At 43.8% G+C, this 25,277-nt stretch overlaps 2 non-coding genes across 2 annotated transcripts; both read left to right on the top strand.

Annotated features, from left to right (window-relative positions):
- Positions 1-8,671: 8,671 nt before the first annotated feature.
- Positions 8,672-8,812, top strand: LOC135225899 (U4 spliceosomal RNA). The gene has a single exon (XR_010317113.1). It is a non-coding gene; the product is annotated as a U4 spliceosomal RNA (small nuclear RNA).
- A 1,866-nt stretch (positions 8,813-10,678) lies between these two features.
- Positions 10,679-10,819, top strand: LOC135225898 (U4 spliceosomal RNA). The gene has a single exon (XR_010317112.1). It is a non-coding gene; the product is annotated as a U4 spliceosomal RNA (small nuclear RNA).
- Positions 10,820-25,277: the final 14,458 nt, after the last annotated feature.

The raw sequence follows: 25,277 nt of genomic DNA, 5'->3' as shown, positions 1-25,277 counted from the left end.
ATATCATTCAGAAATGGGGTTAATATATAATTAGTGATGTCCTCATTTACAACCATTATTGTAATTGCGCCTATTGGAGTTATTGTTGTACAATTAGAGGGTGTGTATCTTGGTAAATCTCTCTCTCTCTCTCTCTCTCTCTCTCTCTCTCTCTCTCTCTCAAAAATAATAAATCTCAATTTTGTAAGCGGAAACATAAAAATGATCAATATTTTCATGATTAGTTTTCTGGCGGATATGCAAATAACTATTAACACTAATATTCAACTGTGCTGTAGATGTGTTTCGGGAATTCAAAATGAATAAAAAGAAAAAAAAAATGTGTCGTCCGCAATTAGTGAAGTACTCATACCTCTGGCAACAGTAAACCCCGATATATAGTACATATGATATGTTTATTTATTTGTGATGTTACATAATTACATATTATATATATTACGGATGACTACTATCAAAATATTATCATAAAACTAAAACAGGTTAATTTGTAGGAAAACAACAAAGAAACGAGCTGTTACAATGATTGTTTACGTTTTCGTGCGTCTGGTAGCATACTACAGGTGACTCCCGTCAGAAAACCTCCGGGTTCTGGGGACCTGTGAGATCTCATCCCAAGCGTAATCAAAGGGTTAAGGGTTAATCGGTACTCCCTGCAACCTTCCAGGAGTTTCCGGTTTCCCTTTTAGATTTTTAAGGTATTGTTATGACAACACCAACTCAGCTTCTGTATTTAGCGAATTCTGTTTCGCTTAAATATGCCTGCTTGAGAGTTTCCTTACGCCTTCATAATAATAACAACCTTTCCTTCGTAGAATGGAGTGGTTGGCAACTCAGGCATAGTAGTGCAAGACGGCGAAGGTAGGCTGCTGTCACTGTAGAGACCAACTCAGTACCAGCTAGTTCTCTGGCATGCGCGGTCGGTTACGTCTCTCTCTCCTGCGGGATTGACTGTCTAACCGTATCTCTGCCCTACAAACACGGACTTTAGCTTCGGGTTGAGGGGAATTCTAGCATGCATGAATGAACATCTTCGCTTTGCGAGAATTTTTTCAACAGAGATATATATTAGGCCTTTTCGGTTCTGTTTACCGCAAGGTAACAGAATTCTGTACGAGTCTACCGCGGCATAGCACTATAATAATGCACACCTGCTTAAGCAAAGCGCAGCATTATTAGGGAAGGAAACATGCTCGGTGAGGGTATGAATGAGTCTGCTGGGGACCATTTCCTCACTGGAGAAGTTTGTTTCCCTGAATAGACTGCAATTCAGACCTCTCCAGTTTTTCCTGCCGGATAACTGGAATAGCATCGAAGATCTAGAAATGATTCTGAACATCTCTCAAGGTCAAGGGTCACCTCAGGGGATAGCGAGAGGGTGCCAGGCATCCGGACAGGGGTACATAAGATAATATAATTGGAAGCAATTCGGTTGGCTCTCCAGTTCCTCAAAGAACGAGTTTTTGGCCGAGTGGTCCAGATCAACTCGGAAAATTCCACAGCTCTCTCATATCTCTAGAAGTATCGAGAAACACTCTCTTCGTCCCTGTTCGCGTTAACAAGAGAGAGCCTGTTATGAGCACAGCTACGGAACGTAACGATCCTCAAGAGGTTCGTTGCACGATTGCAGCACGTCCGTGCGGATCTTCTTGATAGACGGCAGCAATTAATGACGTCTGAGTAAAATCTTCGCTTAGAAGTGTGTCGAGATTTGTGGAGACGTTGGGGACATCCGTTCAGAGATCTCTTCGCAGTGTTGAAGAAGAAGAGGCTTATTCTAGACTGCTCCCTTATTCTCGATCCGAGAGCAGTAGCAATAGACGCCATCCTATAGTATTGAATGGGGATAGATGTTTAGTCTTTTTTCCCCTATTGAAACTCTTAGGAGATGTAATAAGATAATTTCCGTCGTCAGAGGGAGCGAGAATGACGCTGATCGCCCCATGTTGGCCTTCGAGAGGCTGGATTCACAGAGGTCACGTCCTTCCTAGAGCACTTTCCAAGGACCTTTCCTGAGAGAATGGGTCTACTCTTAACAGCCTCACTTCGAGAAGTACCTCAAGACCTCTCCGCTCTGAGTCTGACTGCGTTCAGACTGTCGAGAAGTTGATCAGAATGAGAGGATTTTCAAGACTAATGGCAAGTGTCATTGCCAAGGCAAAGAAGTGCTGCCTATTTTGCAGTGTACCAATCGGAGTGGGCCGTTTCTGGAGATAGTGCAGGAAGAATGGCTTTTCCTCCACCTCGACCTCTGTGAATTACATTACCGTCTTCCCTTTCCATCTGAAGAATGGGATAAGCTGGCAGTTCCAACTAATAAAGAATACAGAAGTATGTTGTTGATGGCCTTTAGGCTCAGAGATTTGGATCTGTCGAACAACAAAGCCCTTCACGATCTTTGAGGTCTGTGGAAATCTCGAAACTGTCTAGATCGAAGCTTCCGGCATGGAACTTAGACATAGTCTGAAGTTCCTGATGTCAAAGCATTTTGAACCTCTCCTTTCTGTAAACTTAATGCACGTGACCAGAAAGGCTAATTTTCTAACCACTCTAGCCACGACAAAGAGGGTTAGTGAGATTTAAGCCATCATCAGACTTTTTGACTAGAGGACATAATGCGGTGTGTTCTCTTAGCCTTCCGTTCTTGCCTAAGAATGAAAACCCGTCTAACCCTTGGCCAGAAGCTTGGAGATCAAGGGGATGGCACAAATCATTGGGCAAGAGCCAGAGAGAGTCCTGTGCCCTGTCGGGACTCTCAAGTTTTATCTAGATAAAACTAAAGAAAGTCGAGGTCCTTCGGACAATCTGTGGTGTTCCGTAAAAAGACCAGACTTGCCCATGTCAAAGAGCGCCCTGGCGTTATTGTTAAGAAGTTTTTTCAAAGAGGCTCATTCGTCATGTTTAAGTAAATGCTCACGAGGTGAGGGCGTGGCCTCGGAAGCATTTCAACAGAGAATGGCACTCAGTAACATACTGAGTGCCGCGTTTTAGCGAAGCAACTCTGTGTTCGCTTCACACTCCCTGTGGGATGTGAAGACAACATATGAGATCTGCGGCTCGCTAGGGCCATACGTGTCCGCAGACACAATTTTGGGGGCAAGAAGTATCACTCATCCTATCCTGTAGAAAATGGTTAGGAAGAGCTGTTAATTTTAGTTGTTGGGTCGCCGCCAATGGCGGACTTCTCAATTCTTAAGCCTTAGTTAAAACATCCTTAACTTTGGCTACGTTGGTCAGGTGGTGATATATATTACTTCTTAGCCCTCATGGTATGGTCAATATGGTCTAGTCACATTGTGGTCACGCTCCCGTTGACAGATCATCTAGAACTCACCAGCTATACCAGCTGGAGACTCTAGTAAAGCAAAAGCCGACTTGGGTGACAGTAATCACGAAGTCAGCTATGCTAACAGGTGGAACCAAGATGTCAATCATCTGCATGGAATTTGTTTCCTAAAATCATTCTATTCTGTCTCTTCCCACCTCCAATGGTAGGATTCAGCTATATATATATCTGACAGGTAAGTGTCATGAACAAAATGATATTGTTATGATACAATAAAGTTTGTTCATACTTACCTGGCAGATATACAATCGGCGCAAAAAAAAAAGCGAACGACTCCCTATATATTACTGTAATAAGCGTTCGGACTTTTCTTGCGATTTCCGCCCGAGAACTATATATTTTCCCCAATTTATCGTTCGTCTGGCAGCCTGTATTGTCTCGCTGTTCGGTACCATGAGTTTCTAATGCACTTCAGTGATACTCAAGCTGTCCCAAAGGTCAGCTGTAATTGTATGCGCTCCTGCCCCATTCACGCTTTCGTCACCGCTACATTTGGCGCTCTTGCGCGCTAGCTAATGAATTATGGCTAAAACTTCCTTATCCTTGGTTAAGAAAGCAGAAATTGTGACCCTATGGAAAACTGGCAAGTCAATGTCAGCTATTGCAAGAGAGCTGGGAATCTCTAAAAGCACCGTCTCATTGTGGTGCAACCGCTCCAAGACAGGAGACCTTGATTCATCACTGAAGCAGAAGAAAGGCTCAGGGAGGCCACGAAAAACTACAAAAAGAACGGATCACATTTTAAAAAGGATTGTTATGGAACATCCATCAATGCCAGCCAAAATTTTGAAGTCTCAAAACCCTGATCTGCTTAGGAACGTATCTGAACGGACTGTGCAACATCGATTGCAGAAAGACCTTGGTCTCCCATGTCGTGTTGCAGCAAAGAAGCCACTCCTCACTAAGCCTATGAAAAAAAAAAGGATGGCTTTTTGCAGAAAATATTTGAAGTGGACTGGAAAGGATTGGGAAAGGGTAGTTTTTAGCGATGAATCTAACTTCCACATTATTCGTAGCGCTGGCAAAAACGTAAGGAGGCCCCAAGGATCTAACCGCTATGCATCAAAATACACAGTCAAGACTGTGAAACATCCAGCTTATGTGATGGTATGGGGATGTTCCAGCGGATATGGGGGTAGTGGGGGATTATATTTTCTCCCAGAGAGCACGACAATGAATGGAGAGATTTATGAAAATGTCTTGGAAAATGAATTAGTCCCTTACATGGAACTTTTGGGCATGCGTGTATTTATGCAAGATGGAGCACCTTGCCACCGATTTCACAAGGTCACAAACCTTCTTAAGGAATTTAATATTCAGAAATTGGACTGGCCAGGCAATTCACCAGATTTAAACCCAATTGAAAATTGCTGGGCATACATGAAATGGAAACTGAAGGCACTAGCAGATGAGAAAACGTCCCTCCCCAAATTGAAGGATGCCATCCGTAAATTTTGGTTTGAAGACATGGATGCACAATATTTCAAAGATTTAGCACATTCAATGCCAAGAAGGTTAAAAGCTGTACTCAAAAATAATGGAGAAATGTCTAAGTATTGAAAAAAATATAAGTGAACTAAAATTTTCCCTTTTATTTTCCTTTTTTTATATCATTGCTATGATTTGTTTATAAATGTAGTGGGCGTTCGTTTTTTTTTTGCGCCGACTGTATATAATCAAGTACCCACCCACCTCCCCTCAGGGGACAATGGTATTAGAAAATCTGAATAGAAAATGGGAATGGTTCCTGATACCCGCCTCCCAGCGGCGGGAATGGGTACTAACCACCTTGCCGACCACTGCATGTGCCGGGAGTTTTGAAATTCTGTTGGACTTCAGAGAATACAGCTATATATATATCTGCCAGGTAAGTATGAACAAACTTTATTGTATCATAACAATATCATATTTATACCTTAGAAATGAGTGCTATAGAAATCATTTCACTGGGCGATACAGGTCACTGAAACCCAGCCAAGTAGATTTTTGTTCCTTTGTCAAAATCCCTTATATATATATATATATATCTATAATTATAATATATATATAGATATATATATATATGTATATATATATATATATATATATATAATATATATATATATATATACCACATACATTCATATACAGGCAGTCCCCCGGGTCACGACGGGGGTTCCGTTCTTAAGACGCCACGTAACCCGAAAATCGTCGTAAGCCGGAACGACGTTGTTGAAAACATGTCCACAGGGAAAATTTCACTAATTTGCAATTTTTTCTTAGGGCCGTATCTCTAAAATTATCACTAATTTACTTTTTTCATGTGGCAACACTGTATTCACAAATTACTATATATTTTCATTAAAATACAAGAGAGAGAGAGGAGAGAGAGATAGAGAGAGCGAGAGAGAGAGATTACATAAAACCATTAAATTCGTTGACCATTGTTTACTTTCCAGCTCCGAGTGTCACTGGAGTTATGAGGTAGGGAAATTGATACAGAAAAAGACGAAGGGAATAATTTTCTTTTGAAATTAGTTATCGTATTATTACTACTTCTATTATTATTATTATTATTATATTATTATTATTATTATATTATTATTTGAAAATATAATAAACACGGTGCATTCTACCATGAAAATTCTCTCATCTCAGTAAGAAAGAGGAATTATCCTTACAAGTGAAATGGAAAGGTCATTTTCATCTCTAAGATACGACTATTATGAATTTTGTAATTACAGTTTTATTGTTATTATTATTATTATTATTATTATTATTATTAAATAACTGAAATTATCAATAAACATTGAGAGAGAGAGAGAGAGAGAGAGAGAGAGAGAGAGTGTGTGTGTGTTTATCTCTCTCTGTTCTCAAATAATACTTATAACGCTTCCAGCGAAAGAGAGGGAGGGAGTTACCACTATGACACTTGTGTGGCAAGAGAGAGAGAGTTAACCTTAATTAAAAGTGACATAGATAGATTAGTATTGTATTTCTTTAAAATACTATCACATATGAATTTTGTAATTACAGTTATGTATTATTATTATTATTATTATTATTATTATTATTTGAAAGTATTACAAATAGTACAAGTACATAAAAAATCTCGAGTCTCAGAGAGAGAGAGAGAGAGAGAGAGAGAGAGAGGAGAGAGAGAGAGAGAAGAGAGAGAGGGGGGAGGGGGGGGGGAATTTCAAGAGCACTTGATGGCAACACAGCAGCTCATCCCCCTCCTGTCACAGAACTTGATATATCTGACAGTTTTAGTACCTGGAGTTAGAGAAAGAAGACTGGGATTTCCTTCATTCTTCCATAATTTTTTAAATATATAAGCTAAAATCTTACTAATTCACTATGGTATTTTCTTTAATGAATTGATATTATTGCTGTATAAATTAATATTAATATTTGAAAATAGTAAATCATTTATTTATCATAACAAAAAACATACATCTTTGTAGGAGAGAGAGAGAGAGAGAGGGATGAGAGAGGAGGATCGAGATGAGAGAGGAGGAGAGAGCGAGAGAGAGAGAGAGAGAGAGAGAGAGAGAGAGAGAGAGAATTATTATTTTTATTATGTGATATCATTTCAACTTATTAAACTTACTAATACAGTATTAATCAAAATTAATATTTGAAAATTAGTAAATCATTTTTGTATTATAAAAATGTATTTAGTCATGAAAATAAAATCAAAATACCCTAATTAGTGATTATTTTTGTCGGAAAATACAAAAGAGAGAGAGAGAGAGAGAGAGAGAGAGAGAGAGAGAGAGAGAGAGAGAGAGATACTATGGTTTTTATATCCAAGTCTAAGTAGAGTATAAATGGATTCTTTAAGTGAAATAATGTTTCAATGATATTTTGCTGTTTTGTATTAAAGGATATGTATACTGTTTGAGAATGCGTTCCTTATCCTTGACTATGGTTACCATAGTTTAATAGCGTAAATTAATTTATGCGCCCTCTGCTCAGAAACCAGTTCTGCGTATGAGGTATCGTTAAAAAGCATAAAAAACCATCGTAACCTTGGAATTTGCGTTGTAATCTAACCAGAAACTTAGTTTTGTTATTATTACGTACTGGAAACAAGCAATAATTTTTTCATTATTTGCGCTTTTGGACTGTTATAAACTTTGCGCATTGCAAGTTAGTATTCATTCGCTCGGAAACTAGTTCCGCATATGAGGCGTCACTAAAAAAATTCGAAAAATACGACATAAAAAGTGTCGAAAATCATCATAACCTCAAAATTTTTGTTGTAATCTAACCAGAAACTTATTTTTATTAATATACTGTGCTAAACTATAAAGGATTATTATCATAGTATGCGTTTTTTAAAAACGTCGTTAACTCTGAGCGTCGGAAGCGTCAGCGTCGTAACCTTGGAACAAATGTCGTAACCCAGGGCGGATTTTTCAATAAATATTTAAGAAAAAGCGTTGTAACCTCGGAACGTCGTAACCCGAAGCCGTCGTAACCCGGGACTGCCTGTATATATATATATATATATATATATATATATTATGTATTTTATTTTCTATATATATATATATATAATAATAGTATATATATATATATATATATATATATATATATAGTATATATATATATATATATATATATATATATATATATATATATATATATATAATATATATATATATATATATTATTTATTAATATATATTATATATTAAATATATATGATATATATATATATATATATATATATATAATTATATAGATATATATATATATATATATTATATATATATATAGTATATATATATATATATATATATATATATATATATATATATATATATATTATATATATACACACACACTCATACATACACATACACACACACACATACACATACACACACACATTCAATGGGAGAGATTGTAACCGGGTTGTTAACTTACAAACCTGGCATAAGACCGGTGTTGTCTAACTCTAAACAAGGGCTTAAGTAAAAATTCCTAGACCTATCCTATGTGTGATATGTAATTTTGCTGCAATGCTTCAGAAATATATTGATTGATGGTTTGCAAATCAATCCGTGAGCTATTGAAAACTTTTAAAACTGTGCAATACTTCAAAATCTTATTATTCACATGGGAGTTCTAGGCCTAACCCATATATGCGGTGTAATTTTGTGACAAATATATCAGAAATAAATTGAGTGATTCATTGATAATCAATTTGCGATCCTTACAAGTTTCTAAAACAATTTTACTATGCTTGAAAGACTTAATATTTACATGGAAATTAGATTATATCTCTCCCAGTCGTCAGTCCAGGGAGTGAGGTATGGTTTGGTTTCGCTAGACATCAGCTTTGCGCAGTGGCAGTATCGTAACCAATGAGGGATAACCGAGGTGCGATTATTGCTAGTTGAAAACTTTTCCCAATACCCCGCCTAGTTGACGTGAAAAACCGACAACGATGGCAATTTTTATCAGCCCTAACTTGGGCCACTAATCTTCTAATAAAAACACAGGCTTTGGCTTGTTATTTCTTTTCTCCAGTTGGTCTAACAATTATGAGGTTGTTTCTTAACCATCTAACTTTTGTTTGTCAGGTTAGTAAGGAATTAGATACAATTGTGAAATAACCAAATTATCAAATGTTTACTTAGAACTTGAGGTAAGATTGTGAAAAAAAATAAGCCATCAGTGGGCACTAAATCTCGAGATGAAAACTTTTAATTGTCTTTTATTATCCAAGATATTTATTTCAGCTTTGGCTTTTCAATTATCAAAGTGTTTTTACAAGCATCAATCTTCCGGGTGTCATCTTTGTGCAGAGTAAGATATGGTTGTGAAAATAATATTGAATAAACTGGGATTTGCTATGTATATTCAATTTATAAACGTAAATTTTTCAGTTTTGGCTTTTCAGCTTCCAAAGTATTTTACAAGCATCAGTTTTCCAAGCTCAGATATGATTGTCAAATAATATGGAATAAACTGGGATTCGCTATCTATGTATAGAGTTAATAAACGTATTATTAGGAACAGGTAAATTGAAAGAAGATATCAAACCACCAAAAAGCTACTGTACTGGGTGTTAATCTAATAAGTATGAAGTAGATTACAAATAAATTAATTTATAATAATTGGGCTTGAAGCAATGTTGACATCATGTCATGAATATGCCACTCTTTCCAAATGACATTTAAATATAACCATTTCAGTTTGCCCAAAACAAGTGACTGGGCTCCAAGAACAACAACTTGGGTAATTTAAAATCTGCTAGGGGACGAGAGTTGTTTATAACTGCTATTGCTTAAAAAACATCCCAGTCAGGGGCTGCAGTGTTTGCCAGCCATTGTTAGATGCTTACTGCTCCAATTAAGGCATACTCTGTGTGCAAAGGTCTACATAAGTCAGAGCTGCTCTTGAGAGCAAGAGTTTGTATATGCCATTTCTAAGGTGCTTCCAATATCAGGGCGCTCTTGAGATAAGGAGCTTATACCAACTATTTCTAAGCCACTTTCAATGATAGAATCCTCTTAATTGAGGTCTGGAGCTTGCACCAACTATTTCTAAGCTGCCATCAATGATCGGTTGCTCTTGAAACCAAGAGTTTGTACCAACTATTTCTAAGTCGGATTCAATGATAAGTTGGGTGCTCTTGAGATTAGGAGATTGTACCAACTATTTATAAGTCACTTTCAGTGATAGGGTGCTCTTGAGATCAGGACCTTGTACCAACTATTTCCAAGTCGTTTTCAATGATGCTCTTTAGATCAGGAGCTTGTACCAAGTATTTGTAAGTCACTTTCAGTGATAGGTTGCTCTTGAGATCAGGAGCTTGTACCAACTATTTCTAAGCCACTTTCAATGATTGGGTGCTCTTGAGATCAGGAGCTTGTACCAACTATTTATAAGTTGATTTCAATGACAGGCTGCTGTAGAGATCAGGAACTTGTACCAACTATTTCTAATTCACTTTCAATGATAGGGTTCTCTTGAGTAAAAAGTCCTAGACTTATCCTATGTGTGATATGTAATTTTGCTGCAATGCTTCAGAAATATATTGATTGATGGTTTGCAAATCAATCCGTGAGCTATTGAAAATTTTAAAACTGTGCAATACTTCGAAATCTTATTATTCACATGGGAGTTCTAGGCCTAACCCATATATGCGGTGTAATTTTGTGACAAATATAACAGAAATAAATTGAGTGATTCATTGATAATCAATTTGCGATCCTTACAAGTTTCTAAAACAATTTTACTATGCTTGAAAGACTTAATATTTACATGGAAATTAGATTATATCTCTCCCAGTCGTCAGTCCAGGGAGTGAGGTACGGTTTGGTTTCGCTAGACGTCAGCTTTGCGCAGTGGCAGTATCGTAACCAATGAGGGATAACCGAGGTGCGATTATTGCTAGTTGAAAACTTTTCCCAATACCCCGCCTAGTTGACGTGAAAAACCGACAACGATGGCAATTTTTATCAGCCCTAACTTGGGCCACTAATCCTCTAATAAAAACACAGGCTTTGGCTTGTTATTTCTTTTCTCCAGTTGGTCTAACAATTATGAGGTTGTTTCTTAACCATCTAACTTCTGTTTGTCAGGTTAGTAAGGAATTAGATACAATTGTGAAATAACCAAATTATCAAATGTTTACTTAGAACTTGAGGTAAGATTGTGAAAAAATAAGCATCAGTGGGCCACTAATCTCGAGATGAAAACTTTCCTCTTTGAACTTTTAATTGTCTTTTATGATCCAAGATATTTATTTCAGCTTTGGCTTTTCAACTATCAAAGTGTTTTTACAAGCATCAATCTTCCAGGTGTCATCTTTGTGCAGAGTAAGATATGGTTGTGAAAATAATATTGAATAAACTGGGATTTGCTATGTATATTCAATTTATAAACGTAAATTTTTCAGTTTTGGCTTTTCAGCTTCCAAAGTATTTTACAAGCATCAGTTTTCCAAGCTCAGATATGATTGTCAAATAATATGGAATAAACTGGGATTCGCTATCTACGTATAGAGTTAATAAACGTATTATTAGGAACAGGTAAATTGAAAGAAGATATCAAACCACCAAAAAGCTACTGTGCTGGGTGTTAATCTAATAAGTATGAAGTAGATTACAAATAAATTAAATTATAATAATTGGGCTTGAAGCAATGTTGACATCATGTCATGAATATGCCACTCTTTCCAAATGACATTTAAATATAACCATTTCAGTTTGCCCAAAACAAGTGACTGGGCTCCATGAACAACAACTTGGGTAATTTAAAATCTGCTAGGGGACGAGAGTTGTTTATAACTGCTATTGCTTAAAAAACATCCCAGTCAGGGGCTGCAGTGTTTGCCAGCCATTGTTAGATGCTTACAGCTCCAATTAAGGCATACTCTGTGTGCAAAGGTCTACATAAGTCAGAGCTGCTCTTGAGAGCAAGAGTTTGTATATGCCATTTATAAGGTACTTCCAATATCAGGGCGCTCTGGAGATAAGGAGCTTATACCAACTATTTCTAAGCCACTTTCAATGATAGAATCCTCTTAATTGAGGTCTGGAGCTTGCACCAACTATTTCTAAGCTGCCATCAATGATCGGTTGCTCTTGAAACCAAGAGTTTGTACCAACTATTTCTAAGTCGGATTCAATGATAAGTTGGGTGCTCTTGAGATTAGGAGATTGTACCAACTATTTATAAGTCACTTTCAGTGATAGGGTGCTCTTGAGATCAGGACCTTGTACCAACTATTTCCAAGTCGTTTTCAATGATACTCTTTAGATCAGGAGCTTGTACCAAGTATTTGTAAGTCACTTTCAGTGATAGGTTGCTCTTGAGATCAGAAGCTAGTACCAACTATTTCTAAGCCACTTTCAATGATTGGGTGCTCTTGAGATCAGGAGCTTGTACCAACTATTTATAAGTTAATTTCAATGGCAGGCTGCTGTAGAGATCAGGAACTTGTACCAACTATTTCTAATTCACTTTCAATGATAGGGTTCTCTTGAGATCAGGAGCTTGTACCAACTATTTCTAAGCCACTTTCAATGATTGGGTGCTCTTGAGATCAAGAGGTTGTACCAACTATTTATCAAAGTCACTTTCAGTGATAGGGTGCTCATGAGATCAGGAGCTTGTGCCAACTATTTCTAATTAACTTTCAATGATAGGCTCCTCCTCAGATCAGGAGCTTGTACCAACTATTTCTAATTCACTTTCAGTGATAGGGTGCTCATGAGATCAGGAGCTTGTACCAACTATTTCTAATTCACTTTCAATAATAGGGTGCTCTTGAGATCAGGAGCTTTTACCAACTATTTCTAATTCACTTTCATTGATAGGGTGCTCATGAGATTAGGAGCTTGTACCAACTATTTGTAATTCACTTTCATTGATAGGATGCTCTTGAGATCAGGAGCTTGTACCAACTATTTCTAATTCACTTTCAATGATAGGGTGCTCTTGAGATCAGGAGATTGTACCAACTATCTCTAATTCACTCTCAATGATAGGGTGCTCTTGAGATTAGGAGCTTGTACCAACTATTTCTAATTCACTTTCAATGATAGGGTGCTCATGAAATCAGGAGCTTGTACCAACTATTTCTAATTCACTTTCAATAATAGGGGTGCTCATGAGATCGGGAGATTGTACCAACTATTTCTAATGCACTTTCAATGATAGGATGCTCTTGAGATCAGGAGATTGTACCAACTATTTCTAATACACTTTCAATGATAGGATGATCTTGAGATCAGGAGATTGTATCAACTATTTATAATTCACTTTCAATGATAGGGTGCTCTTGAGATCAGGAGATTGTACCAACTATTTCTAATTCACTTTCAATGATAGGGTGCTCTTGAGATCAGGAGATTGTAGCAACTATTTCTAATTCACTTTCAATGATAGGGTACTCTTGAGATCAGGAGATTTTATCAACTATTTATAATTCACTTTCAATGATAGGGTGCTCTTGAGATCAGGAGATTGTACCAACTATTTCTAATTCACTTTCAATGATAGGGGTGCTCATGAGATCAGGAGATTGTAGCAACTATTTCTAATTCACTTTCAATGATAGGGTGCTCTTGAGATGAGGAGATTGTATCAACTATTTCTAATCCATTTTCAATGGTAGGGTGCTCTTGAGATCAGGAGATTGTACCAACTATTTTTAATCCAATTTCAATGGATAGGGTGCTCTGGAGATCAGGAGCTTTGTACCAACTATTTTTAATCCATTTCAATGATAGGGTTGCTCTTGCAGATCAGGGATTGTACCAACGATTTCCTAATTCCACTTTCAATGATAGGGTGGCTTTCTTGAAGATCAAAGGAAGTTTGTAGGGCCACTATTTCTAATCCACTTCATGATAGGGTGCTCCGTTCTTTGAGATTCATGGAGATTGTACCAACGATTTCTAATTCACTTTCAATAATAGGGTGCTCTTGAGATCAGGAGATTGTACCAACTATTTTTAAACATCTAACTCACCTGGTAGTTATATATATAGCTTACGTCCCTGACGTCACGGCAGAATTTCAAAAACTCGCAGCAATCGCCGATTGGGTTGTCAGGTGTACCACCTGTGCGCCCTCTACCCAGGTACCTGGAACCATTCCAACTATTCCTCAGATCTTCCCTGCCGCCTTACCGGTGACATCGTTGGAATTTCGCTCGTTTGGCCCATGTTTTTCGCAGCTTATTTGGTGAAGTACACTTTGGCTTTGGCTTTCACTTGTTTTTGGATTTACTTTGGATTTCTCTTGACCCTTTTTAGATATTGTTGGTTTGACTCTTGCTTGTTTTGATCTCTCTTTTGGATTTTTCAACATGTCTGACTCTTCTTCGATTGTGAGAATGTGTGTGAGAGGATGTAAGACTCGGCTTGCTAAAGCCTCGTTAGATCCACATTCGGTTTGTATGAAATGTAGAGGCAAGAGTTGTGAGTTGGATGATAGATGTGATGAATGTTTAGATTTACCTGATAGTAAGTGGATGGAATATTACCGCTATGTGCGAAAGCTTGAAAAGGACAGGATCAGGAGAGCCAAGAGTAGTATGTCTTGCTCTTCTAGAGATAGTCAGGGAGTTGACAGTTCTCTCTCCCTTGCTAATGTGCCTATTGATCCTTCTCCCGTAGTGGTAGTCCCAGAACCCCCTACTGATACAGGTAATGATCCAACTTTAAAGGACATGATGGCGGCCATTCAAGCCCTTGGTGAAAGGGTAGAATCCCTCGTAGAAGACAGGGAAAAGTTATGGTCAAATGTGAGAGATTTAAGAAACACAAGTGTCAGTGCTAAAATCAGTGCAAGTGCAGTGGAGGGTGCGGCCGCTCGGACCTGTCGTGCTCCTAGCCCTAGACCTCTTCCAAGCTCACCAACCCCTGTGAGAAAGAAAGTCGACAGGCGAAGGGAGGCGAGAGGTTTTAGCTCCCGAACGGTCGTCCCCTCGAGCGTACCTTTTGACGTTTCCCAGGACGCTCACCCTCACCATAGGAAAGGCGAGGTAAAATTGTGCTCTTCTTCGTCGGATGACGCAGTGCCCAGACGGGGCTGGCGTCTTACATGGGAGTCAAGACCCCTCAAAAGAAAATACACTGTTGAGCAGCGTCGTGAAGTGACGCCTCAGGCCCCAGGATTTAGCCATTGGAGCAGCCTGGAGCGCTTTCCTTCCAGCTCCGATGGTAGTGTAAGGACAACGCTTATCCATAATATTCTCTGTATATAATTCATCATTCGCGTTGTTCTTACTTCCCTCCGAGAGAGCGTTCAGCAGGCTTTCCGCCAGTGTATAAAGCTTGTATAACCATATTTTGTGTACTTTTATATTTTGTATTTTATGTCTCTCAAGAAACACAAATCGGGTCTCGCCGACACACTTTTACTCTCTCGCGGGTCGGTAACCACATTTCCGTCCGCATGCTGTATATTTATATTTCCCTTGACTGTAATAAAAATCAGTACACTTCTACCTGCCTCTTTGTCCACCTCTTACAACTGGTGACCTCCCGGTTTGGACGGTGACCCAAGCGGTTTTGGCTCAGCCATTAAGGGACTAACTACCGCCGCTCACCTTCAGAGATCTTTAACGGACTCACACGGCGCCTCAGTATAGATCTCTGAAAGCTCCTACCGTGGAAATAACCAATGCCTCTAACGGACCAAATACGGCATACCTGCCCAAGGTGTGTTCAGGCGTTTCCTCAAACGGTTTGGCCCGCCATTCATGACTGTCGGCCGTTTCTGTGAGAGAGGACAATGTGCGCAGACAGTACCACGCGGGAAACCCAGGCCTCCCCCGCCCCAGCGACAGCCTCGGACACAGCGGCCGCTCAAGCTGTCAAATTGCCCCCCTTCACAACGGCTGACCCGACCGCCTGGTTCTTCCGAGCTGAAGGGCAATTCCGGATCGCGGGGCTCACGAACAAAGTACTGCAGGCTGACCTCGTCACAGCGGCTCTCCCGACAGAGGTGTTCGACCGAATATCTAACTGGCTGACCGGTCGAGCACGAATCGGACTTGTCACGCTCGACGAGATAAAAGAAAGGCTCGTGACAGCCTATTCTGCGCCCATAGCTGAAAAGGCCGCCCGCGCCCTCGACCTAGTCGCGAACCCCATGCGCGGCGCCGACCCCCAAGATGCCTGGGACACTGTGATGGGCCTCGTCCGTCTGCCCGAAATAGGCCCCGACAGAAAGAAAAAGAGATCTGCCTGAGCCGCGAAATATTCCTGCGGCAACTCGAGCCGGACGTCCGAAAACAGCTGACCAACGCGTACACCCTAGAGGACGACGAACTACTGGAGAAGGCAAAGAAACTAACGTTGTCGAACAATGCCGTGAAGCTCGCCGCCCCCCAATCCTCCGTGTGCCTGGCCGCAGAGAAGGAAGAAGACGACGACGACCCAACGCAAGAGATCGGCGTCGTATCCCAAGGGAAGTCCTCCCACACGCAGCGAGGTGAAAACTCCTGGTGCCGCTTCCACCGGAGGTTCGGGAGATTCTCCAAGAGGTGCGAAAGCCCTTGCACCTTCCAGCAGTCAAAAAACGGCGACGGCAAACAAAACCAAGGCCACCCGTGGCAACGGCCTCGTCAGAACCACACACCGTAGGGTTCTACATCCGCGACGTGATCTCCGGCCGGAGGATGTTGGTGGACACGGGGGCGATGCACTCGATATTCCCGCCGTCAGGAAAAGACCGTAGCCGCGAGCCCGACAAAACAACCGCCCTCGTCGCCGCAAACGGGACCCCCATCCATTCCTACAGCACGAAGTCCCTCAAGATATCCATCTTGGGGCGAAACTACGTCTGGGAATTCACCATCGCGGGCGTCAGGATCCCGCTACTGGGGGCAGATTTCCTGGCGCAGAACGGCCTCCTGGTGGACGTGGGCCGCAAACGCCTCCTCGACACGGGGACATGCCTTTCCCTACCACTGGCAGCAGGCCCGGGCGCCCCTACAATTTGTACCATCGCCCCCCACAAATACGGCAACCTCCTGCAGGAATTCCCCGAAGTCTTCAAGCCGGAACTTCGTCAGGCGGCAGGGACGCCGCCCAAGCACGGAATATTCCACCACATAACCACAACAGGCCCCCCGACACACGCGAAGTTCCGACGACTCCCTCCAGGCCGCCTCCAGGAGGCGAGCAGGCGTTCTCGGAGATGGAACGGATGGGCATCTGCAAGAAAGCGTCGAGCCCTTGGGCGTCGCCCCTGCACATGGTACAGAAACCTGACGACACCTGGATGTCCCCAAGATTGCTATCATCACGCCTTTTGGCTCCTTCGTCTTCCATTACTCAACCTTCGGCCTGAGGAACGCAGGGGCCACCTTCCAGCGCCTGATGGACAGCATCCTGGGGACCTGCCCTTCTGCGTCTGCTACGTCGACGATATCTTAATTTTTTCCAGGTCCTTGGAGGAGCACCTACATCATGTCCGAGCGGTTCTGAAGCGCCTGCGGGAAAACGGGCTGGTCGTCCGTTTCGACAAATGCACCTTCGGCGCCGAGAAGGTGGACTTCCTCGGGCACGAGATCTCCGCGGCAGGCGTGCGCCCCATGGCCTGGAAGGTAGGCGCGGTGCAGAAGTTCTCAACACCAACCACGGTCAAGTCCCTGCAGGAGTTCATCGGAATGGTCAACTACTACCGCCGGTTCATCCCCGACGCCGCCCGCACCATGTCTCCTCTAACACAGGTCCTGAAGGGGAAACCAAAGGCCCTAACGTGGGAGGCCGAACAAGAGAAGGCTTTTAACGAGACTAAGAAGGCCCTCGCCAGAGCCGCGACATTATGCCACCAAGACCCTACTGCACCTTTACGCCTCACCACCGACGCCAGCAACGTCGCCTTCGGGGCTGTCCTCGAGCAGATGGTCCAGGGCGAGCCCCAGCCACTCGCCTTCTACAGCAAAAAACTGTCAGCCGCCGAGACGAGGTACAGCACGTTCGACCACGAACTCCTGGCGGTGTACCAAGCAGTGCGCCATTTCCGCTACCTCCTCGAGGGCTCCCCCTTCACGATCAGGACAGACCACCTCCCTTTGGTACACGCTTTCACCAAGGCGGGCGACGCTTGGTCAGCGAGACAGCAGAGGCACCTGGCAGCCATCGCGGAGTTCGGTTGCACCATCCAGTACGTGCCTGGCGAGAAGAACCCCGTGGCAGACGCCCTATCGAGGATAGAAATCAACGCCGTGCATCTCGGGGTCGACTACGAAGACCTCGCCCGGGAACAGGCCGGAGACCGCCGCATACCGCACAGCTATCACCGCCCTCAAGTGGGAAGACGTGCCCTTCAGACCCGCAGGCACGACACTCCTCTGCGACATCAGCACGGGCCGCCCGCGCCCGCTGATCCCAGCCTCCCGAAGGAAAGCCGTGTTCGACATCATACACGGACTCTCGCACCCCTCGGGCCGGACGACGATGCGCCTCCTGATGGAGAAGTTTGTCTGGCATGGAATTCGGAAGGACTCCCTCGAGTGGGCCAGGACCTGCGTGCCTTGCCAAACTAGCAAAATCAGTCGGCACACAGAATCAGGCGTGGGGGAATTCCCCCAGCCGAAACGAAGATTCGGCCACATCCACATAGACGTCGTGGGCCCCCTGCCCCTGTCGGAAGGCGCCAGATACCTCCTGACAGTAATCGATCGCTCCACCAGATGGCCCGAGGCAACGCCGATGTCGGAGGCAACCACGAAAGCATGCGCCGAAGCCCTCCTCGCCAGCTGGTTCAGTCGATTCGGAGTGCCAGACGAAATCACGACAGACCGCGGACCAGTTTTCCTGTCGGAGTTGTGGACTGCCCTGGCCCGCCTAATGGGGACGTCACTACACGCCACCACCGCCTACAACCCAGCAGCTAACGGCATGGTGGAGAGAGTCCACCGTTCGATCAAGGCTTCCCTGATGGCGCTCTGCACCGACAAAAATTGGAAGAGCCAACTACCGTGGGTCTTCCTCGGTCTCAGGACTGCCCCGCGGGCGAACGGCGAGGCATCACCCGCGGAGAAGGTACACGGGGAGCCATTAACAGTCCCTGGCGAATTCTTCCCGACCAATGCCGACGACGCTGACGTCTCCATCGCCAGGCTTCGGGAATCCGCCGGGAAGTTCACGCCCTGCGTCAAAACCTTCTCCGACAGAACCAAACGTTTCCTCCCGAAGGCCCTATCATCGTGCAAGCACGTCTTCGTCAGGGACGACGCCTGCCGCCCGCCTCTAACGAGACCCTACCGTGGTCCCTTCCGCGTCCTACGACGCACTGACAAGGCATATCTCTTATCCATCAATGGTCGCGAGGACTGGGTCACAATCAATCGTCTGAAACCAGCCTTCATCATGGACGAGGACCTCGCAGACGCGGATTCCACAGGGCGCCTCAATCTTCCTCGGAAAGAAGCGACTCCCTCGATCGCCAAACCTCCCGGCCGTAGCCGCGGCCGCCCTCGGAAGACGGTCGAACCCCCCGAGGATCACCTCAGGGGAGGCATCCCATCCCCAGAAACTCCCGAGGATCTACCACAGCAACTGACATCGCGCACCCGAGGGCGCCTCCGCCGCCCAGCTCGCTTCCGCGAGTGACAACCCGAAGTACAAAGAAGTCAGCCAACAATTATGCCTAATTATTGTCTAAGGGGGGGAGTATTTGTAAGGACAATGCTTATCCATAATTTTCTCTGTATATAATTCATCATTCGCGTTGTTCTTACTTCCCTCTGAGAGAGCATTCAGCGGGCTTTCCACCAGTGTATAAAGCTTGTATAACCATATTTTGTGTACTTTTATATTTTGTATTTTATGTCTCTCAAGAAACACAAATCGGGTCTCGCCGACCCACTTTTACTCTCTCGCGGGTCGGTAACCACATTTCCGTCCGCATGCTGTATATTTATATTTCCCTTGACTGTAATAAAAATCAGTACACTTCTACCTGCCTCTTTGTCCACCTCTTACAGTAGCTCTCATGCTAAATACAGACGTAAATTGTCGCACAGGCTGCTGTCTGCTTTGGTAGGAGACAAAAAGATATCGGATGCTTTTCTGCCTTTGGTGCATGCTTCCCCTCCTCCTTCGGATTGGTACTCATCCCCGGAATGTTCTTCCCAACCCTTACGTGACGTGGAGAGAGAGTTGGATGATGTTGCGGCTTCCCCAGTCTGTCCCCAGCAGCAAGAAGCTCCTCAAATAACTTTGCTTCAAGACATGCAACAGAAACTCTCCTCCCTGTTGCAGGTCTTGCAGCCGGCAGCAAAGAAAGATGTCTGTAATCGTCCAGCTCAAGAGATTCCAAGCGCTGTAAGTCATCCTGAGGAAGCTTTTGACGTGTGTCGCACAGGCGGCGAGCGTCCAGCAGCAAGTGACCTCGAGGTTCGACAGGACAGCAAGCGTCAAAAGATTGGACGCCAGGACGCCCGAGTAGCTGGACGCCAGGACGTCATGCGTCAAGAGGTTGGACGCCAGGATGCCGAGCGTCAGGAGTTTGGACGCCAGGACGCCAGGCGTCAAGAGGTTGGACGCCAGGACGCCGAGTGTCAAGAGTTTGGACACCAGGACGCCAGGCGTCAAGAGGTTGGACGCCAGGACGCCGAGCGTCAAGAGTTTGGACGCCAGGACGCCAGGCATCAAGAAGATAATAAGGAGACGACGACGAGGAAGCAGGACGTCGCTACTTCGGTTTTAGGACAATCAGAAGAAGGGAACGATGATATCCCCCCTTCTCCTGTTAATCCTGTAGATGACATTTCCGACGAAGAGGATCGGAAGGAACAGCACCCCTCGTCGGACCTAAAAAGACTTATGAGGGTCTTTACAGAAGTTTTTCCGGAGAACTTTATTCCGTCTGCCCTTCGTTCCCCGCCTTCAGAATTTACTCTAGGGAAGGCGTCAAAGAAGGCCATATTTACGAAGATGGTTTTGTCCCGCTCGTCCAAGAGAGCGTTGAAAGTCATGAGGGATTGGATGGAGACTAAGAAGGACCAAGGAAAGACAGTATTCTCGTTTCCTCCGGCCAGATTAGCATCTAGATCGAGTATCTGGTATGAGACTGGAGAAGCTCTCGGCCTGGGAGTTCCTGCCTCTTCCCAGGGGAACTTCTCGAGTCTGGTGGACGCCTCTCGTCGGGTGGCCATGGGAAATACTAAGGTTTCTTGGTCAACATCAGAGATGAACCACCTCCTCAAAGGAATATTCAAAGCCTTTGAGGTCTTTAACTTCCTGGACTGGACTCTGGGAGCCTTGGGAAAGAGGATAGAGTCTTTCAAGACCGCTGACACCGAAGAGCTGGTACATCTGATGTCATGTATAGACAAAGCACTTAGAGATGGTTCCAACGAGTTAGCGGCGCTTTTCTCGGCAGGAATTCTTAAGAAAAGAGCCCAGATTTGTTGTTTCCTTGCTAATGGGGTCACGCCCATTCAGAAATCAGAACTGCTTTATGCGCCTCTTTCCACACACCTTTTCCCGCAAGAGTTGGTGAAAGAGGTCTCTTCTGCCTTAGCCCAAAAGGCCACGCAGGACTTAATAACAAAGACAGCGAGGAAAGTTCTGCCAGCGAGCTTCATAACACAAAAAAGCAAGGAAGAAGCTCCTGTGTCTCGGGTTTCTCAGCCCTTTCGGGGTAAAGCCCTCGGTAGAGGTAACACTAGACCTACGGGAAATAGGTCAAAGAAGAGAGGCTCCAGACAAGGACGAGGCAGGGTCTGACGGCACTCTTCTTCAGACAGGGGTAGGAGCCAGACTGTCCAACTTCTGGCAAGTATGGGAGAAGAGAGGAGCAGACCTTTGGTCCATTCAACTGCTCAAGGAGGGGTACAAGATTCCTTTCCTGAGAAAACCTCCTTTAGCAGTAAAACCAATAGATCTTTCGGCCAGATACAGAGAGGAATCCAAGTTGCAGGCGATACAACAGCAAGTTTCTCTGTTGTTGCAGAAGGAAGCAATAGAGAAGGTTCGAAATCTGGAGTCACCAGGTTTTTACAATCGATTATTCCTGGTTCCCAAGAGCTTGGGGGGATGGAGACCAGTACTGGACGTGAGTGCTCTCAACGTTTTTGTACAAAAAACAAAGTTCACAATGGAGACGACGAAAGTCCTAGCAGCAGTCAGACAGGACGACTGGATGGTCTCTTTGGATCTTCAGGATGCTTATTTTCACATCCCTATCCACCCGAGCTCCAAGAAGTACCTGAGGTTTGTTTACAAAGAAGAAGTGTTCCAGTTTCGGGCTCTTTGCTTCGGCCTAAGCACCGTTCCTCAAATTTTCACGAGGCTGATGAACAACGTAGCGGGAATGCTACACACGAGAGGTGTCAGGGCCTCACTGTATCTGGACGACTGGCTCCTCGGAGCTCCTTTCTACACTCGCTGCCTGGAGGATCTTCAGACAACAATTCGTTTATCAGAGGAACTAGGCCTTCTGGTAAACAAGCAGAAGTCGCAACTGACCCCATCCCAAGAGATCCTGTACCTGGGTATGAGGATTCAGAGTCAGACTTTTCGGGCTTTTCCGTCTGCGTCAAGGACGGAACAAGCCTTAATAAAACTGCAGGACTTCCTAAGGAAACGGACGTGCTCTGTGAGGGAATGGGTGAGTCTGCTGGGGACCCTTTCCTCGCTAGAGCAGTTTGTCTCCCTGGGAAGACTAAACCTTCGCCCACTTCAGTTCCACCTCAATCGGCACTGGGACAAGGGGAAGGAACTGGAGACAAAGTGCATTCCCGTGTCGGAGACGATGAAACAATATCTACACTGGTGGAACGACCCCGTCAAGCTTCAGGAAGGCCTTTCCCCAAAGCAGAGGAACCCAGACCTAGTGTTGTTTTCCGACGCCTCGGACTCGGGGTGGGGGCCAACACTAAGAAAGTTGGAGGTCTCGGGCTCCTGGACCAGAGGACAAGAGAGGTTCCACATAAATCAAAAGGAGCTGACTGCAATCTTTTTGGCTCTCAAAGAGTTCGAAAGCTCAGTTCAGAACAGGGTTGTGCAGGTCAACTCCGACAACACGATGGCGTTGGCTTACATCAACAAGCAAGGCGGAACCCACTCCAGGTTCCTGTACCAGACGTCGAGAGAACTCCTTCTCTGGGCGAAAGAGAAGAACGTGAGTTTAGTCACAAGCTTTATTCAAGGGAAAAGGAATGTCAGGGCAGACATCCTGAGCAGGAAAGGTCAAGTCTTGGCAACGGAATGGACTCTACATCAGGATGTCTGCAAGAGCTTGTGGTGGATTTGGGGGCGTCCATGCATAGACCTCTTTCAAGATAGTACACAAAGTTCTACAGAAGTTCGTGTCTCACGAGGGCACCAGAATGACTCTCGTGGTCCCTTTTTGGCCGACAAGAGAATGGTTCACAGAGGTACTGGAATGGATGGTGGACACCCCCAGAAGTCTCCTTATGAGAGTAGATCTACTCAAACAACCCCACTTGGCAAGGTATCACCAAAACCTCCAAGCTCTACAAGTAACTGCCTTCAGACTATCGAAAAACTCACAAGAACTAGAGGTTTTTCGATGGAGGCAGCTAGAGCAATCGCAAGAGCAAGGAGGTCATGCACCATTAAGGTATACCAATCCAAGTGGGAGTTATTTAGAGGATGGTGCAAGGACAACTCTGTTTCCTCTTCCAGTACCTCTGTGACCCAGATAGCTGACTTCCTTCTTTACCTTAAGAGGAGACGTAACTTTTCGACCTCGACCATTAAGGGATACAGAAGCATGTTGGCAGCTGTCTTCAGACACTGGAGCTTGGACTTGTCTGACAATAAAGATCTCCAAGACCTTCTCAGATCCTTCGAAACCACTAAGAAGAGACTACAGCCCTCACCAGCTTGGAATCTAGACGTAGTCCTGAAGTTTCTCATGAGTGATAGGTTCGAGCTTTTGCATAAAACATCATTAAAACACTTTTCTTAGTCAGTTTGGCTACAGCAAAAAGAGTCAGTGAAATTCATGCCTTCAGCAAAACTCTAGGTTTTAGACATGGCAAGGCTATCTGCTCTCTACAGCTGGGGTTTCTAGCAAAGAATGAACGCCCATCTCAGCCCTGGCCCAAAGTGTTCGAGATTCCGAATCTACCGGATATCGCAGGTGAAGAGTAAGAGAGAGTCCTGTGTCCGGTAAAAGCTCTTAAGTATTACCTGGAAAGGACGAAGGATTTACGTGGCAAGTCAGGGGCGCTTTGGTGCTCAGTTAAAAAGCACTCTTTGCAAATGTCAAAGAATGCGCTATCCTTTTTTATCAGACAATTGATAAGGGAAGCTCATTCGCAATGTATTGAGGCGGACCTCAAGCTGCTGAAAGTCAAAACGCACGAGGTTAGGGCGGTAGCAACCTCTGTAGCCTTTAAGCAGAATAGGTCCCTTCAGGGTATCCTGGACACGACTTTCTGGAGAAGCAAATTAGTGTTTGCCTCGCACTACTTGAAACAAGTGCAAACCCTTTATGAAGACTGCTACACGCTGGGGCCATTTGTAGCAGCTAATTCAATAGTGGGAGAAGGGACTACCCCTGCAACCCCATAACCCAATACCCTTTTTCTTTCCTTGGATCTATTGAATTTTTATGGTTGTTTGTGGAGATTGGACGCAGTCTTCCACAATCATTGATTTTCAGTCAGGTGGTCATTTTTGTTCCTTGGTAGCGCCCGGAACAAGGGTATTGTAGGAGGTCTAGTCACATAGAGGTTATACACCGGTTGACAGCTCCTAGAGGTCTTCAGCCCCCTGGGTGGATCGCTGAATCTCTTAAGGAAGGCAGACATAATGAGGCAGGATATCATTGAAGTCAGCTTCCTTAACAGGTAGGAACCTTAAGTTGGTTTGTTAACCCTTATGTCAATTCCAACGATGATAGCTGTCTCTGACCCGCCACCAAAGGTGTCAAACAGTTATATATACAACTACCAGGTGAGTTAGATGTTTAAATGTTATTTTCATAATGAAATAAATTTTTGAACATACTCACCTGGTAGTTATATATAATTTAATTCCCACCCTCTTCCCCTATAGAGACTAGGGGCATGGAAGATCTGAGGAATAGTTGGAATGGTTCCAGGTACCTGGGTAGAGAGCGCACATGTGGTACACCTGACTACCCAATCGGCGATTACCGCGAGTTTTTGAAATTCTGCCGTGGCATCCGGGACGTAAGCTATATATATAACTACCAGGTGAGTATGTTCAAAAATTTATTTTATTATGAAAATAACATTTCTAATCCACTTTCAATGATAGGGTGCTCTTGAGATCAGGAGATTGTACCAACTATTTGCTAAGTTCACTTTGTCAACAAAAATGATACGGGTGGCATTCTTGAGATCAGGAGAGTGTCCCACCAACGTATTTCTAATTCACTTTCAATGATAGGGTTGTGCTCTTGATGATGGGCAGGTAGCTTGTACCAACTATTTCTACTTCCCTTTCATGATAGGGTGCTC

Source organism: Macrobrachium nipponense, chromosome 13 (assembly GCF_015104395.2).
Source record: "Macrobrachium nipponense isolate FS-2020 chromosome 13, ASM1510439v2, whole genome shotgun sequence".
NCBI lineage: Eukaryota > Metazoa > Arthropoda > Malacostraca > Decapoda > Palaemonidae > Macrobrachium > Macrobrachium nipponense.
The sequence above is the reverse complement of the archived record's forward strand: the minus strand, read 5'-3'. Positions and strand labels throughout refer to the sequence as shown.